Genomic DNA, 17,069 nt, shown 5'->3' on the forward strand with positions numbered 1-17,069 from the left:
CTTGTTTATTCCTACACCTTTTTCTTTAACTAACTTAAATCCCTTGTCCAAAAATTGCATCGTAAAATTTAAAAACTTGAACATTCCTAAACCAGTGCATTGACCTTTACTTAACCTTACATGACAACTGACTTTAAACTTAAAGAACATTGAATTCCCTTCTTAAAAGAGTGCTTATTGTGTATTAATTGCCTTCATTTTGTGTTTTACTTTCAGAATAGTTCTTCAAAGTGTGACAATCGTGTGTGTGAACTCGTAAATTTCAAACCTCTTAAGCCACGTTTGCATATACCTACTGTTAACTTTATTTCTGCTTAAAACGCCTATCGGGGCTTTCTTAATTACATAAACTACTGTGAAGTGCTATTATACATTTCCAATTTTAAAGACGTACTTTTTGTAAAACCAGTGAGATTGCATGTGCATCTTTTTATTTCGTGAAGAAAACGTTTTGACCACGCATTTACACTCAATTCTTTCGCCATAAGGACCCACACGTGTGTTTTTAAAATTTCACTTAAATTGTAACCCAATACTTTCGCCAACCTAATCAGTTTTCTTTCTAACTTCACCCTGCTTGCATCTTGTTGTGTTCGCATATGCACATATTCGTTTGCACGATTTCAGTGGACAAACCTGTCGAAGTGCGTGCCGCGTGCCACGAATATACCGTGCCACGCACATTCTATCACCACGGGAAAGTTATCCAGTGTCAAAGCCGCATGCTGCTGCTACACACCAAGTGCACCTCTGCGTAGCTGTTGAAGTCAAAATAAGGGGCGTAAGCTGTTTTGCCAATTTTTATTTTCTTACGTGGATGACTTTAAACTTTGATTTAAAATAAAATTTTATTGTTAGACGTGCGCTCAGCTAAAAAACATAATTCAACATGGCTGAAGCTGCAAAAAGGGAAGCTCTTCTGGCAGAACTACGTGTTAAACGTGGCTCAATAAAGGGTCAGGTTTCTAAATTCCGTGGTTACTTAAGTACAATCAAAGATGATGAAGTGTTAACCCGTGTTTAAAGTCAATGAGCTGACCTTAAGATTAAATAAAGTTATAGAGTTATCCACGCGCCTTGACGAGCTGCAAACTTCGATAGAAGTAACTAACTCTGATAATCTTGAAAGTGAACTTTCAGAACGGGACATCAATGAGACCCATATTAACTCGGCTATAGCTACAGCTCAGAGTATACTTGAACGCTCTCAGGCTCTAAAAACATCACCAGAAGCTTCTGTCAAAACCTGTATCTCAGGTGGCTGTAACTCGGAGCATCTCGGCTTCAAGCTTCCTCAAATTAAAATCTCAAAATTTGATGGCTCTTATTATAAATGGATGGAATTCAAAGACCTTTATGAATCTTTAATTCATAATAATGAACATATTAAGCCCATCCATAAATTCCATTATTTGAGTTCCTATCTTGAAGGAGAGGCCTCACGAGTCATAGCAAATTTAGAAGTTTCCACTGACAACTATATGAAGCCTGGAAACTGTGTGTTGTGACAGGTCAGTAACAAAAGGCAACTAATTACTAACCACTTAAATGCTTTATTTAATTAGACCCCATACAAAGAGAATCTGATAAATCTTTAAGATTTTTGAGTGACCATGTTACTAAAAACCTCCGGGCCCTTAAAACATTGGGCCAACCAACGGAACACTGGGATACAATGCTAGTTCATTTGTTATCTGCAAAATTGGATACCAATACTAATTCAAAATGGGAAGAGCATAGAAACACTCTAAAGAATGGCCAACACTTGATGACTTTAGGGAATTTCTAAAGAATCGTGCAGACATTTTAGAAAACCTATACCGCTCAAAGCGGGACAAACAAGCTAACCACAAGCCAGAGCCTGTGGCTATTAAAACTTTATTTAAACATGATAAAAACATAAAAACTTTCATGATTTCAGAAAAACAAAGTGACCACAAGGGTCGGCCGTGCGTCGTGTGCCATGGTGATCACAGGTGTATGACTGCCCAACCTTTAGAAAGATGTCAGTCGACGAGCGCTGGTCACGGGCGTCCAGTCTGAAGCTGTGCCATGTCTGCCTCCGACCGGACCATGAGACCCGTGCATGCAAGTTAAATGGCTGTCGCGTATGTAGAAGACGACACAATACATACTTACACAACACACCAAATAACGCTTCTTCTAGTGGAGCTAGCAAGGAACAGACAGTCCAGGCAACCAATAGTGCTATGGGAGATGTCGCTTGTTCCTCCACTATGCTAACTTCTGACAGTGCAGAGGTGCCAAACACCTTCACTGCTAATACTTTGCTTACCAATAGTGAAGCACTACTTTCGACAGCTCTAATTGAAATAGTTAACCCTTTCAATATAAAAAAGAGACTGTTAAGTGTCTCTTAGATAGCTGTTCGCAATCGAACTATCTTACTGAAGCATTAAGACAACGTTTGCAACTTGATCTTCAGCCTCTAACTGCCTCAAATGTTACAGGAATAGGAAATACCCCTCTGACCTATAAGCCTGTACGTTGTGCAGCCCATATTAAATCTAAATTAAGCGATTTCAATGCTAATCTTGACTTTCTAGTTTTAGACCAAATAACTGATCGCTTCCCACAGAAATATGTTGATGTTAGTCACCTTAACTTACCTGCTTATATACAACTTGCAGATCCAACCTTTAATGTTCCAGCCCAAATTGATATGCTGTGGAGTGGAAATGTTTTGGGCAATAGTAACAGGTGCTGCAAAAACATTGCCAACGAGCAAGCGCACCTACCTAATCCCATCTAAACTTGGGTGGCTTGTAGCTGGCCGGTAGAGGGAGCTACTACGCATATAAACACATCAACCACGCGTAGTCATTTTTGTTTAGCTGATCTGTCGACCCAGATGACAAGTTTTGGGAGGCAGAGGAGCTGCCGCCAGAGGCAGACTCCATCAAAAATGGGATTGAGTTCGACTCTCATCCTATAGAAAAACATTTTGTGGACAATACCTATCGCCAATCTGACGGCAGATTTGTAGTGCGTTTACCTTTAAAAGACACACCAGACTGCTTAGGCAACACATTTAACATAGCTAAGAAGCGCTTACTTAACTTAGAAAAGCGTTTTAGTAAACAACCTGAGCTTAAATCAATGTACGTTGATTTTATAAATGAATATAGAGATTTAGGGCATCTGTCGGAGTCTAGGCAATGTTATACAGCCAACCACCTCCCTCATCACCGGTGATGAAGGAGAGTGAATCTACTCGCTTAAGAACTGTATTCAATGCTAGTTGCCCAACCTCCTCTGGATATTCTATCAATGATATCCAGCTGGTAGGACCTAATATCCAAAACTCTCTGTTCGATATATTGCTTAGATTCCGTCAATACAGGTATGTGCTCTCCGGTGACATAGAAAAACAGTACAGGCAAATTTTAATGAATGAACTAGACAGAAACCTACAAGTGATTCTATGGCGCGAAGACGAGCACTTACCTATACGCTCTCTCACTTTAAATACCGTTACGTATGGCTTTGCTTCATCGAGCTGGTTAGCGGCTCGATGTTTGTGGCAGTTAGGGGCTGAGAGCAAGGATCCTTTGGTTAGGACCATTATACAAAATGACTTTTACTGTGATGACTTATTAACAGGGGCAGACTCTGAATCAGAGCTGCTTCAAATACAAGCTGGCGTCTCCACAGTCTTTAGCCTCTGGTTGCTTTAATCTGCGTAAATACCGTTCAAATTCAAACGCGTTACTAAAGTCAGATTTCATTAATCAAGATGATCATCTAGCTTTGAGTCAAGCCTGTCAGACACTTGGACTAGGGTGGCAACCTAGCCAAGATATATTAAATTTTTCAATTAAAAATGATCACTCTGATGAAAAGGCCACAAAAAGAACAATTTTATCTAAAACCTTCCAAGTATTTGATCCCTTGGGTCTTTTAAGCCTATGTACAGTCAAACCTAAAATATTAATACAAACTTTGTGGAAAGAAGGCAAATCTTGGGACGAACCAGTTTCTCCTGAAATACAGCGAATCTGGTCTCGATTTATTCAAATTTGCATCACATTAAAGCACTCAGTATACCTAGATATGTATTGTGCGAGGCACCCTCCACAATAGAGTTGCATTGCTTTTCTGACGCTGCAGAGACTGCATATGCAGCCTGCATTTATGTAAAAACTATTTCTGACACGGTGAACAACAAGTCCACCTGTTGTGTGCGAGAGACAGAATAGCTCCTATCCGGCGCACAAGCATACCGAAATTAGAATTAGCTGGATGCTTGTTAGCGGCACAAACATATGCAGCCGTAGTAAGAGCCTGGAGGCGTCCTGTCTCTCGCACTATATTCTGGACTGACTCTAGCTGCTGCCTGGCTTGGCTAAAGACAGACAGAGCCAAACTTAAAACGTTTGTAGCAAACAGAGTGGCCGCTATAGCCAGTCTCACGTCCGGAGCCACCTGGAGACATGTGCCTACAAAAGAAAATCCAAGTGATCTTGCAACACGTGGTGTGGATCCACAGCATGTCTCTGGGAAACGCTCTGTGGTGGGGGGGCCCCGAGTTTCTATTAAAGCCTGAAAAGGAATGGCCAGAGCTAAATTCAGTAGAACCGGAGGTCTTGCCTGAACTCAAAGTAACGTCTATGCTAACAAGCATCGACAATGAACCATCTATCATAGATTTTGATAGATTTTCAAAATATAAAAGGCTACAACATACTGTGGCTTATGTGCGCCGTTTCATAAATAATTGTAAGCCTAGCCTGCCCAAACTAACTGGCTCGCTATCGTCACAAGAACTTACAGACTCTTTACATACTTTAGTTAAAATTGCACAACAGCAGTCATTTGCCTCTGAACTTGAAACGATGCGCAAAGGTCACAGGTTGAGTCCTAGATCACACGTTATAACCTTGAACCCATTTATTGACTCACAAGGCCTCTTGAGAGTCGGGGGAAGGCTAGATGCTTCAGATTGTAGTAATGAACAGAAGCATCCCATGTTGTTACATGCTAAACACACACTAACCAAACTCATTTTTACACATGAACACATACGTCTCCTACATGCAGGACCACAGCTATTGCTATGCTCAGTGCGGGACTTGATATGGCCGGTCGGAGGCAGAAACCTCGCGAGAAGCACGGCCCACAATTGTGTCACTTGTAAAAGAATCGCTGGCCAAACTTTAAAAAATATAATGGGCAATTTACCAGCGCAACGCTTAAATGCTGATTTTCCATTCACGTCAACAGCTGTAGACTTAGCCGGTCCTTATTTAATAACAGATCGCCGTGGGCGTGGATGTAAAATCACGAAATGTTATCTGTGTCTATTTATATGTTTAAGATATAAATGTGTTCACTTAGAGGCTGTGAGCGACTTGTCTAAAGATGCATTTGTGCTAGCACTCCGCAGATTTATCGCCAGGCGCGGCAAACCTGCGGAGCTGTTTTGTGATAATGGTAGAAATCTAGTAGCTGCAGCTAAAGAAATAAACGATTTCTTTAAATTGTATGAAAACGATATATCTGAATTTGCAGCTGGTCAAGGTATGAAATTTAAATTTGCACCAGCTTATGCACCTAACTTTAATGGCTACGCTGAGGCCGGCATTAAAAGCGCCAAATTTCACCTCAAACGAATTTTGGGTAACACACATCTCACATTTGAAGAGCTTTCGTCTCTTTTTAGCCAAGTGGAGGCAATTTTGAACAGTAGGCCTCTCTGCCCACTCTCCTCCTCCCCTAATGACTTTTACCCCCTTACTCCCGGGCACTTTCTCATTTGTAGGCCGCTCACGTCGCTGCCGTCGCCGCCCCTGCAGGACCGGAACCCGAACCGCCTGGACCGCTACCTGAGGCTGGAGCAGCTGCGGCAACACTTCTGGAAACGCTGGTCGGCCGAGTTCGTGTCCCTGCAGCAGCAGCGCTACAAGTGGCGCGAGAGGCAGCGCGATCTACGGCTGGGAGAACTCGTACTCATCAAGGAGGAAGGCTTGCCGCCGTTGCTATGGCGCATGGGCAGAGTCGTCAAACTATATAACGGAAAGGATGCAGGGGCGGATTAAGAAGGCGCGGGGCCCTTAGCACAATAGGTCGCGGGGCCCCTGCGGCGGTATCATGGTTCCATTTTTATCACTTGTCACTATGTCCGTCACTTTCGCGCTTACATATTTGTTAGAACGTGACAGGTATGGTGACAAATGATAAAGAGCCGACCATCTTAGCCCAGCAGGTTTGAAAAAACAGATTAAGTGCGAGTCGGACTCGCACCCCTAGGGTTCAGTACCATCACGAAATTTTTACGATGTCTTCATTTTTTTCGACTCGTTCTCGATTAATTTTTAACATGTTATGCAGTGTATTTTTTAGGGTTTCGTAGTCCTAGAAACTCTTATATAAGTAGTTTCGCCATGCCCGTCTGTCAGAGGGTTTGCTCCGTTATATTAAGTGCTAGATAGCTGTCATTTGGCATGGATACATAAATCATGCATTGCGACAGAACGAGTAAAATAAAAACTATAAAAAAAATTGTGTGTACCCTACTCCCATACAAAATGCGTTTAATTTTTTTTTTTTTGCTTTGATGATAGTGTGGCGTATGGTTGGATAAGGTCTTTCAAAACGAATAACGGTCACCAAAAACCTTTTTTTTATAAAGTTATTATTTAAACAAAAAATGTGAACCATGGACCCTAAAAATATGAAAAAAATCGTCAAACAAAAGCTTAATAAATAAATACTTTTAATAAAAACTATACCGAAAATGATCGGTTTAGTCGCTTTTGGGTTGTTGCAAAAATCTTCTCTTCTTACTAAAAAGACGTACAAAGTGCTGCAAAGGATACTCCCTTATGCTTGTAATGTAATGTAAAAAATACTTACTAATAGACCCCGTTTGGCCTTTTTTGACTGAATAGTAATAATAATAAATAAAAAAAAAAAAACCAACGGAGCCTCTACACAAGAGATGTTTTTTTTTGTCTGTAGTTCGTGTCATCTACGAAGATGCGCCCCACTCCTCCTCCCAATCGCCTATAGTACTTACAAGTGTGGGGTGCACCCTTTTACTAGTATAGTACTCTGTCTATACACATTAATTAGTAGACATAACTACTACATTGCCAAAAAGTGGCAGATTTGTACTATAAGCGATTAGGAAGAAGAGCGGGGCACGTCTATGTGGATGACAGGAATATGACGTCATTTAAAATCCGAATTATTTTCCTTATTTATTTATTTTAAGAAATTCCGATTTATTTGATTATATTTTTTTTTATTTAGCCATTTTAAAAGAGCCTAATTTTGATGAAGTTGTGTTATTTTATCACAGTTCCTTTCTTCTATATAGGTTTCCTCCTTACCTTCGGTGTTCATGATCAGATGTGGTCGATTTTGGCAAATTTTGACAAATGGTAAAAAAAATAGTTTGCAGATGGTTTGCAGATTTTGAAAACAACTTACAAGTATTGCAAGTTAAATAAAAGTATGTAGGGATACTGTTCAACAACATCAGTTTAATAAAAGCTTGTAAAAATAGGTGAAAAGTGAGTCGGACCTAAGAAGTGGGAACTAATGGCTAAGTGAGTCAAAAAACAAGCCCAAAGGCTGAGCCCCACTAGCTGAATATCCGGACCACCCGATTTCGTAGTCTTCCCGTGCGAAGCTGAAGGCCAAGCTGCAGGAAAGCAGAGCCTAGAATGAAACCAATGCCATAGTGTGAACGAGGCCGTAGGCCGAGCTCCGTATAAGGGCGGAGGCCCAGAGCGTTCTATCGCGGCGCGCCACCATGCAAAGGCTGAAATTGACTGAATTGTAGGAGAACAGAGTTTGGAATTGAACCATGTGGTCTCGGCTCGCCTGATGCTCGGAATTACTTCTTGCTCGAAAGTGCGACTTGCTGGTATGCTTTGGGTATCGGGCCCTATGTAGGACTTTACATCCGGCCTATGCGAATGCAAAGCCCTGCATAGGGGCCCCGCTGTTTTCTTTTTATAACATTTTGACAACTAGATCATATGTATCAGGGCTTTGCAGCAACTCTGCATATTTTGGGCGCCCGGCATGCCGTAGAGGAGCGCGTCCTTTGGCCTACTAAGTACGGGCTCAAAGTTGATCATATTAGGCATTAGCTGTAAGGTGCAATTTGTTATTTGAAATAATAATTAATAAATAAATCATCCTTCCCTGCTTTTCACTAATATCTTTTTAAACACAGTATCTTCTTTTGTTCGTTTCCGAGCTCTGTTTCCTGCAGCTTAGCCATGCATAAAAGTTTTGAGACACTACACCTACGGTTTAATGCTAATAAACTCTGTTCTTGGTCTTTGCGTAAGCCTAAAAATTCTTTAAATTTGGTATCGTCATAAATAAAAACAGACAGGAATTGATCGATTGATTGTTACTGACATACTAAAAAAATACATTGTAAATAAAATGTGGTAGTACAGGATCCGTGGAGTGCGAGTTCTACTTGAACTTGGCCGGTTCCGTGTGCCGAAATCGCATGGTCAGGGTCGGAGCGCGGGGCCCCCCTAGGCGCGGGGCCCTTAGCATATGCTTTTTCTGCTGTTCGGTTAATCCGCCACTGAAAGGATGGCGTGCCACGCGTTGCAGACATCAATACCGCTAGAGGGATAGTCAAGCGAGCGCTCAACCGAATGTGCCCGCTGCCTGTACAACAGAGAGAGTCCTGAAAGATGGATCTTTCAGCGCCCCGGAGTATGTTAGCGCTGTGGCAACACCGCTAGTTTTTCTACAACCAATGATTGATGGAGATGCGGCTCCAATCTGCCAACATAGACGACAGAACGGCGGCCAACCAGAGAGCGCGATGCCAGCGCCGAAGTTTCGCATATGAGACGCATCGACGTGCACCGCGACCCGAGCATCGACCTCTTGCATCTTAACCACTGAACTGAACGCGCGTGTCCTAGACAAAGAACCTGTAGTAACTTCTTGTAATACACCATTAAAATAATGGTACTTCTTTAAACACTTGTCTTTTATTTAAATAGCGTAATAACGCGCTAACATTTGGCGACCGCGGACAGGACACGCGTGGAATATTATAAGCATTTTTTCCAGTGCCTGAGCAAAAGCCGCCATATTGGGACGCTGTGGGCCTGGAGCCGACGCCGACGCCGACGCAAATCGCCAACGACCATCACCGCCAGCCATCGCCGCCAGAAGTACAGCCCGAAGACCAAAGAGGGACGGCAGCGGCGACTGGGACCGGATCGGAATAACGACGAACGACGGCGCCTAGCAACAAGGCGGCAGCGCGTGGCGGCCGGCGAAACGAGGGAAGTGCCGTGAGGGGTGCCCGTTCCTTTCCTGTTTCTTTCCTTGTTTATTCCTACACCTTTTTCTTTAACTTAACTTAAATCCCTTGTCCAAAAATTGCATCGTAAATTTAAAAACTTGAACATTCCTAAACTCAGTGCATTGACCTTTACTTAACCTTACATGACAACTGACTTTAAACTTAAAGAACATTGAATTCCCTTCTTAAAAGAGTGCTTATTGTGTATTAATTGCCTTCATTTGTGTTTTACTTTCAGAATAGTTCTTCAAAGTGTGACAATCGTGTGTGAACTCGTAAATTTCTAACCTCTTAAGCCACGTTTGCATATACCTACTGTTAACTTTATTTCTGCTTAAAACGCCTATCGGGGCTTTCTTAATTACATAAACTGCTGTGAAGTGCTATTATACATTCCAATTTTAAAGACGTACTTTTTTGTAAAACCAGTGAGATTGCATGTGCATCTTTTTATTTCGTGAAGAAAACGTTTTGACCACGCATTTACGCTCAATTCTTTTGCACTTAAGGACCCACACGTGTGTTCTTTTAAAATTTCACTTAAATTGTAACCCAATTACTTTCGCCAACCTAATCAGTTTTCTTTCTAACTTCACCCCTGCTTGCATCTTGGTTGTGTTCGCATATGCACATATTCGTTTGCACGATTTCAGTGGACAACCTGTCGAAGTGCGTGCCGCGTGCCACGAATATACCGTGCCACGCACACTTCTATCACCACGTGGCAAGTTATCCAGTGTCAAAGCCGCATGCTGCTGCTACACACCAAGTGCACCTCTGCGTAGCTGTTGAAGTCAAATAAGGGGCGTAAGCTGTTTTGCCAATTTTTATTTTCTTACGTGGATGACTTTAAACTTTGATTTAAAATAAAATTTTATTGTTAGACGTGCTAGCTCAGCTAAAAACATAATTCAACATGGCTGAAGCTGCAAAAAGGGAAGCTCTTCTGGCAGAACTACGTGTTAAACGTGGCTCAATAAAGGGTCAGGTTTCTAAATTCCGTGGTTACTTAAGTACAATCAAAGATGATGAAGTGTTAACCGGTGTTAAAGTCAATGAGCTGACCTTAAGATTAAATAAAGTTATAGAGTTATCCACGCGCCTTGACGAGCTGCAAACTTCGATAGAAGTAACTAACTCTGATAATCTTGAAAGTGAACTTTCAGAACGGGACATCAATGAGACCCATATTAACTCGGCTATAGCTACAGCTCAGAGTATACTTGAACGCTCTCAGGCTCTAAAAACATCACCAGAAGCTTCTGTCAAAACCTGTATCTCAGGTGGCTGTAACTCGGAGCATCTCGGCTTCAAGCTTCCTCAAATTAAAATCTCAAAATTTGATGGCTCTTATTATAAATGGATGGAATTCAAAGACCTTTATGAATCTTTAATTCATAATAATGAACATATTAAGCCCATCCATAAATTCCATTATTTGAGTTCCTATCTTGAAGGAGAGGCCTCACGAGTCATAGCAAATTTAGAAGTTTCCACTGACAACTATAATGAAGCTTGGAAACTGTTGTGTGACAGGTTCAGTAACAAAAGGCAACTAATTACTAACCACTTAAATGCTTTATTTAATTTAGACCCCATACAAAGAGAATCTGATAAATCTTTAAGATTTTTGAGTGACCAGGTTACTAAAAACCTCCGGGCCCTTAAAACATTGGGCCAACCAACTGAACACTGGGATACAATGCTAGTTCATTTGTTATCTGCAAAATTGGATACCAATACTAATTCAAAATGGGAAGAGCATAGAAACACTCTTAAAGAATGGCCAACACTTGATGATTTTAGGGAATTTCTAAAGAATCGTGCAGACATTTTAGAAAACCTATACCGCTCAAAGCGGGACAAACAAGCTAACCACAAGCCAGAGCCTGTGGCTATTAAAACTTTATTTAAACATGATAAAAACATAAAAACTTTCATGATTTCAGAAAAACAAAGTGACCACAAGGGTCGGCCGTGCGTCGTGTGCCATGGTGATCACAGGGTGTATGACTGCCCAACCTTTAGAAAGATGTCAGTCGACGAGCGCTGGTCACGGGCGTCCAGTCTGAAGCTGTGCCATGTCTGCCTCCGACCGGACCATGAGACCCGTGCATGCAAGTTAAATGGCTGTCGCGTATGTAGAAGACGACACAATACATACTTACACAACACACCAAATAACACTTCTTCTAGTGGAGCTAGCAAGGAACAGACAGTTCAGGCAACCAATAGTGCTATGGGAGATGTCGCTTGCTCCTCCACTATGCTAACTTCTGACAGTGCAGAGGTGCCAAACACCTTCACTGCTAATACTTTGCTTACCAATAGTGAAGCACTACTTTCGACAGCTCTAATTGAAATAGTTAACCCTTTCAATAATAAAAAAGAGACTGTTAAGTGTCTCTTAGATAGCTGTTCGCAATCGAACTATCTTACTGAAGCATTAAGACAACGTTTGCAACTTGATCTTCAGCCTCTAACTGCTTCAAATGTTACAGGAATAGGAAATACCCCTCTGACCTATAAGCCTGTACGTTGTGCAGCCCATATTAAATCTAAATTAAGCGATTTCAATGCTAATCTTGACTTTCTAGTTTTAGACCAAATAACTGATCGCTTCCCACAGAAATATGTTGATGTTAGTCACCTTAACTTACCTGCTCATATACAACTTGCAGATCCAACCTTTAATGTTCCAGCCCAAATTGATATGCTGTTGGGAGTGGAAATGTTTTGGGCAATAGTAACAGGTGCTGCAAAAACATTGCCAACGAGCAAGCGCACCTACCTAATCCCATCTAAACTTGGGTGGCTTGTAGCTGGCCCGGTAGAGGGAGCTACTACGCATATAAACACATCAACCACGCGTAGTCATTTTTGTTTAGCTGATCTGTCGACCCAGATGACAAAGTTTTGGGAGACAGAGGAGCTGCCGCCAGAGGCAGACTCCATCAAAAATGGGATTGAGTTCGACTCTCATCCTATAGAAAAACATTTTGTGGACAATACCTATCGCCAATCTGACGGCAGATTTGTAGTGCGTTTACCTTTAAAAGACACACCAGACTGCTTAGGCAACACATTTAACATAGCTAAGAAGCGCTTACTTAACTTAGAAAAGCGTTTTAGTAAACAACCTGAGCTTAAATCAATGTACGTTGATTTTATAAATGAATATAGAGATTTAGGGCATCTGTCGGAGTCTAGGCAATGTTATACAGCCAACCACCTCCCTCATCACCCGGTGATGAAGGAGAGTGAATCTACTCGCTTAAGAACTGTATTCAATGCTAGTTGCCCAACCTCCTCTGGATATTCTATCAATGATATCCAGCTGGTAGGACCTAATATCCAAAACTCTCTGTTCGATATATTGCTTAGATTCCGTCAATACAGGTATGTGCTCTCCGGTGACATAGAAAAACAGTACAGGCAAATTTTAATGAATGAACTAGACAGAAACCTACAAGTGATTCTATGGCGCGAAGACGAGCACTTACCTATACGCTCTCTCACTTTAAATACCGTTACGTATGGCTTTGCTTCATCGAGCTGGTTAGCGGCTCGATGTTTGTGGCAGTTAGGGGCTGAGAGCAAGGATCCTTTGGTTAGGACCATTATACAAAATGACTTTTACTGTGATGACTTATTAACAGGGGCAGACTCTGAATCAGAGCTGCTTCAAATACAAGCTGGCGTCTCACAGTCTTTAGCCTCTGGTTGCTTTAATCTGCGTAAATACCGTTCAAATTCAAACGCGTTACTAAAGTCAGATTTCATTAATCAAGATGATCATCTAGCTTTGAGTCAAGCCTGTCAGACACTTGGACTAGGGTGGCAACCTAGCCAAGATATATTAAATTTTTCAATTAAAAATGATCACTCAGATGAAAAGGCCACAAAAAGAACAATTTTATCTAAAACCTTCCAAGTATTTGATCCCTTGGGTCTTTTAAGCCTATGTACAGTCAAACCTAAAATATTAATACAAACTTTGTGGAAAGAAGGCAAATCTTGGGACGAACCAGTTTCTCCTGAAATACAGCGAATCTGGTCTCGATTTATTAAAAATTTGCATCACATTAAAGCACTCAGTATACCTAGATATGTATTGTGCGAGACACCCTCCACAATAGAGTTGCATTGCTTTTCTGACGCTGCAGAGACTGCATATGCAGCCTGCATTTATGTAAAAACTATTTCTGACACGGGTGAACAACAAGTCCACCTGTTGTGTGCGAGAGACAGAATAGCTCCTATCCGGCGCACAAGCATACCGAAATTAGAATTAGCTGGATGCTTGTTAGCGGCACAAACATATGCAGCCGTAGTAAGAGCCTGGAGGCGTCCTGTCTCTCGCACTATATTCTGGACTGACTCTAGCTGCTGCCTGGCTTGGCTAAAGACTTAAAACTTAAAACGTTTGTAGCAAACAGAGTGGCCGCTATAGCCAGTCTCACGTCCGGAGCCACCTGGAGACATGTGCCTACAAAAGAAAATCCAAGTGATCTTGCAACACGTGGTGTGTTGCACACAGCATGTCTCTGGGAACGCTCTGTGGTGGGGGGGGCCCGAGTTTCTATTAAAGCCTGAAAAGGAATGGCCAGAGCTAAATTCAGTAGAACCGGAGGTCTTGCCTGACAATGAACCATCTATCATAGATTTTGATAGATTTTCAAAATATAAAAGGCTACAACATGCTGTGGCTTATGTGCGCCGTTTCATAAATAATTGTAAGCCTAGCCTGCCCAAACTAACTGGCTCGCTATCGTCACAAGAACTTACAGACTCTTTACATACTTTAGTTAAAATTGCACAACCATTTGCCTCTGAACTTGAAACGATGCGCAAAGGTCACAGGTTGAATCCTAGATCACACGTTATAACCTTGAACCCATTTATTGACTCACAAGGCCTCTTGAGAGTCGGGGGAAGGCTAGATGCTTCAGATTGTAGTTATGAACAGAAGCATCCCATGTTGTTACATGCTAAACACACACTAACCAAACTCATTTTTACACATGAACACATACGTCTCCTACATGCAGGACCACAGCTATTGCTATGCTCAGTGCGGGACTTGATATGGCCGGTCGGAGGCAGAAACCTCGCGAGAAGCACGGCCCACAATTGTGTCACTTGTAAAAGAATCGCTGGCCAAACTTTAAAAAATATAATGGGCAATTTACCAGCGCAACGCTTAAATGCTGATTTTCCATTCACGTCAACAGCTGTAGACTTAGCCGGTCCTTATTTAATAACAGATCGCCGGGGGCGTGGATGTAAAATCACGAAATGTTATCTGTGTCTATTTATATGTTTAAGATATAAATGTGTTCACTTAGAGGCTGTGAGCGACTTGTCTAAAGATGCATTTGTGCTAGCACTCCGCAGATTTATCGCCAGGCGCGGCAAACCTGCGGAGCTGTTTTGTGATAATGGTAGAAATCTAGTAGCTGCAGCTAAAGAAATAAACGATTTCATACAATTTAAAGAATTGTATGAAAACGATATATCTGAATTTGCAGCTGGTCAAGGTATGAAATTTAAATTTGCACCAGCTTATGCACCTAACTTTAATGGCTACGCTGAGGCCGGCATTAAAAGCGCCAAATTTCACCTCAAACGAATTTTGGGTAACACACATCTCACATTTGAAGAGCTTTCGTCTCTTTTTAGCCAAGTGGAGGCAATTTTGAACAGTAGGCCTCTCTGCCCACTCTCCTCCTCCCCTAATGACTTTTACCCCCTTACTCCCGGGCACTTTCTCATTTGTAGGCCGCTCACGTCGCTGCCGTCGCCGCCCCTGCAGGACCGGAACCCGAACCGCCTGGACCGCTACCTGAGGCTGGAGCAGCTGCGGCAACACTTCTGGAAACCCTGGTCGGCCGAGTTCGTGTCCCTGCAGCAGCAGCGCTACAAGTGGCGCGAGAGGCAGCGCGATCTACGGCTGGGAGAACTCGTACTCATCAAGGAGGAAGGCTTGCCGCCGTTGCTATGGCGCATGGGCAGAGTCGTCAAACTATATAACGGAAAGGATGGCGTGCCACGCGTTGCAGACATCAATACCGCTAGAGGGATAGTCAAGCGAGCGCTCAACCGAATGTGCCCGCTGCCTGTACAACAGAGAGAGTCCTGAAAGATGGATCTTTCAGCGCCCCGGAGTATGTTAGCGCTGTGGCAACACCGCTAGTTTTTCTACAACCAATGATTGATGGAGATGCGGCTCCAATCTGCCAACATAGACGACAGAACGGCGGCCAACCAGAGAGCGCGATGCCAGCGCCGAAGTTTCGCATATGAGACGCATCGACGTGCACCGCGACCCGAGCATCGACCTCTTGCATCTTAACCACTGAACTGAACGCGCGTGTCCTAGACAAAGAACCTGTAGTAACTTCTTGTAATACACCATTAAAATAATGGTACTTCTTTAAACACTTGTCTTTTATTTAAATAGCGTAATAACGCGCTAACACTTAGTTTTACCCTCTGGGTTGGAAGGTCAGATGGCAATGGCAGTGGCTTTCGTAAAAACTAGTGCCTACGCCCAATCTTGGGATTAGTTGTCAAAGCGGACCCCAAGCTCCATTGAGCCGTGGCAATATGCTGGGACAACGCTAGGAAGAAAGAAAGAAATCGAGTAACAGAACTTAGTAACCAACTAGGTATAATAGTTATGATGTAAATGTCCATGTCATGTTGGAGTCATATATGTATTAGCCAACTAATTATTCAAGATCAATACACTTAGCTCCCTTAGGTATTCGCCTAAGTACAATCTCGGGCAAAATTGAGTTTTATAAAAGTGAACTAGTTTCTAGGTCATATTTTCTATGAATTGGTCATTTAGTACGGTCAAATTAACTCAAATTTCACTAAAGTCAGGAACTAATTCTAAGGACTAATAAAATCACTACGGATTGTTTTGTATGGGCTAAAAATCGAACTTTATACAATCGTTACTAAATTCACCCCCCCGGAACGGGGTGAAATCGGCTGAAAATAATGTAATGGTTATAACTAAGAAGAGAAAAAAGGTGTACTCGGTGTAATTTGGCGTACGTTTTACAACACTTATATCTAAATTCGCACGTGTTATTTATGTTAATTTAAGCTACGGAACAGGTAAAAAAAAAACAACATTAAAAAAAATCTATTTTGGTCATTGCGGGTCTGGGGAAAGTAGGTAATGTACTCGGTGCAAATTTAGTACGGTCGCCAAATCTCAAAAGCCCTCTAAAAACACGATTTAATTGACTCGGCTCGGCCTTACCCACAACCGGTATCAATGTGTTCGGACAGTTCTCCTGATCACCGTACATGCGGTAGTAAAGCGGAAAAATGGTGGAGGGGATAGTAATGACGTCACAAAGATGGCGGCCGGACCTATTCTTTTTGGCGGTGTATCTCGAAAACCACTTAATCGATTGTATTCATCAAGGTGTCAACTAATAGCTTATATTATTGAGATTATTTCCCTTTTACAAACATTTACGTGAAACCTATAGGAAAATAATAATCACAAAAAACATTTCTTTTTATATATTTGGTTGGTAGGTTTGTCTTATGTTTTAAAGCAGTAAAATCTTTCAAGTCGAAACACAGTATAAATATATATTTTGTTGTCTAATCTAAAAGTATGATGTTCATTGTTTAAGACTGATTAGTGATTCCTGAATTAAATAACATGCTATTTGTTATTTTTGTTTTATTTTTTAAATCAGGTATTAATTTATTCACTATGTAT

The sequence above is a fragment of the Cydia pomonella genome, unplaced genomic scaffold, assembly GCF_033807575.1.
Source record: "Cydia pomonella isolate Wapato2018A unplaced genomic scaffold, ilCydPomo1 PGA_scaffold_62, whole genome shotgun sequence".
NCBI lineage: Eukaryota > Metazoa > Arthropoda > Insecta > Lepidoptera > Tortricidae > Cydia > Cydia pomonella.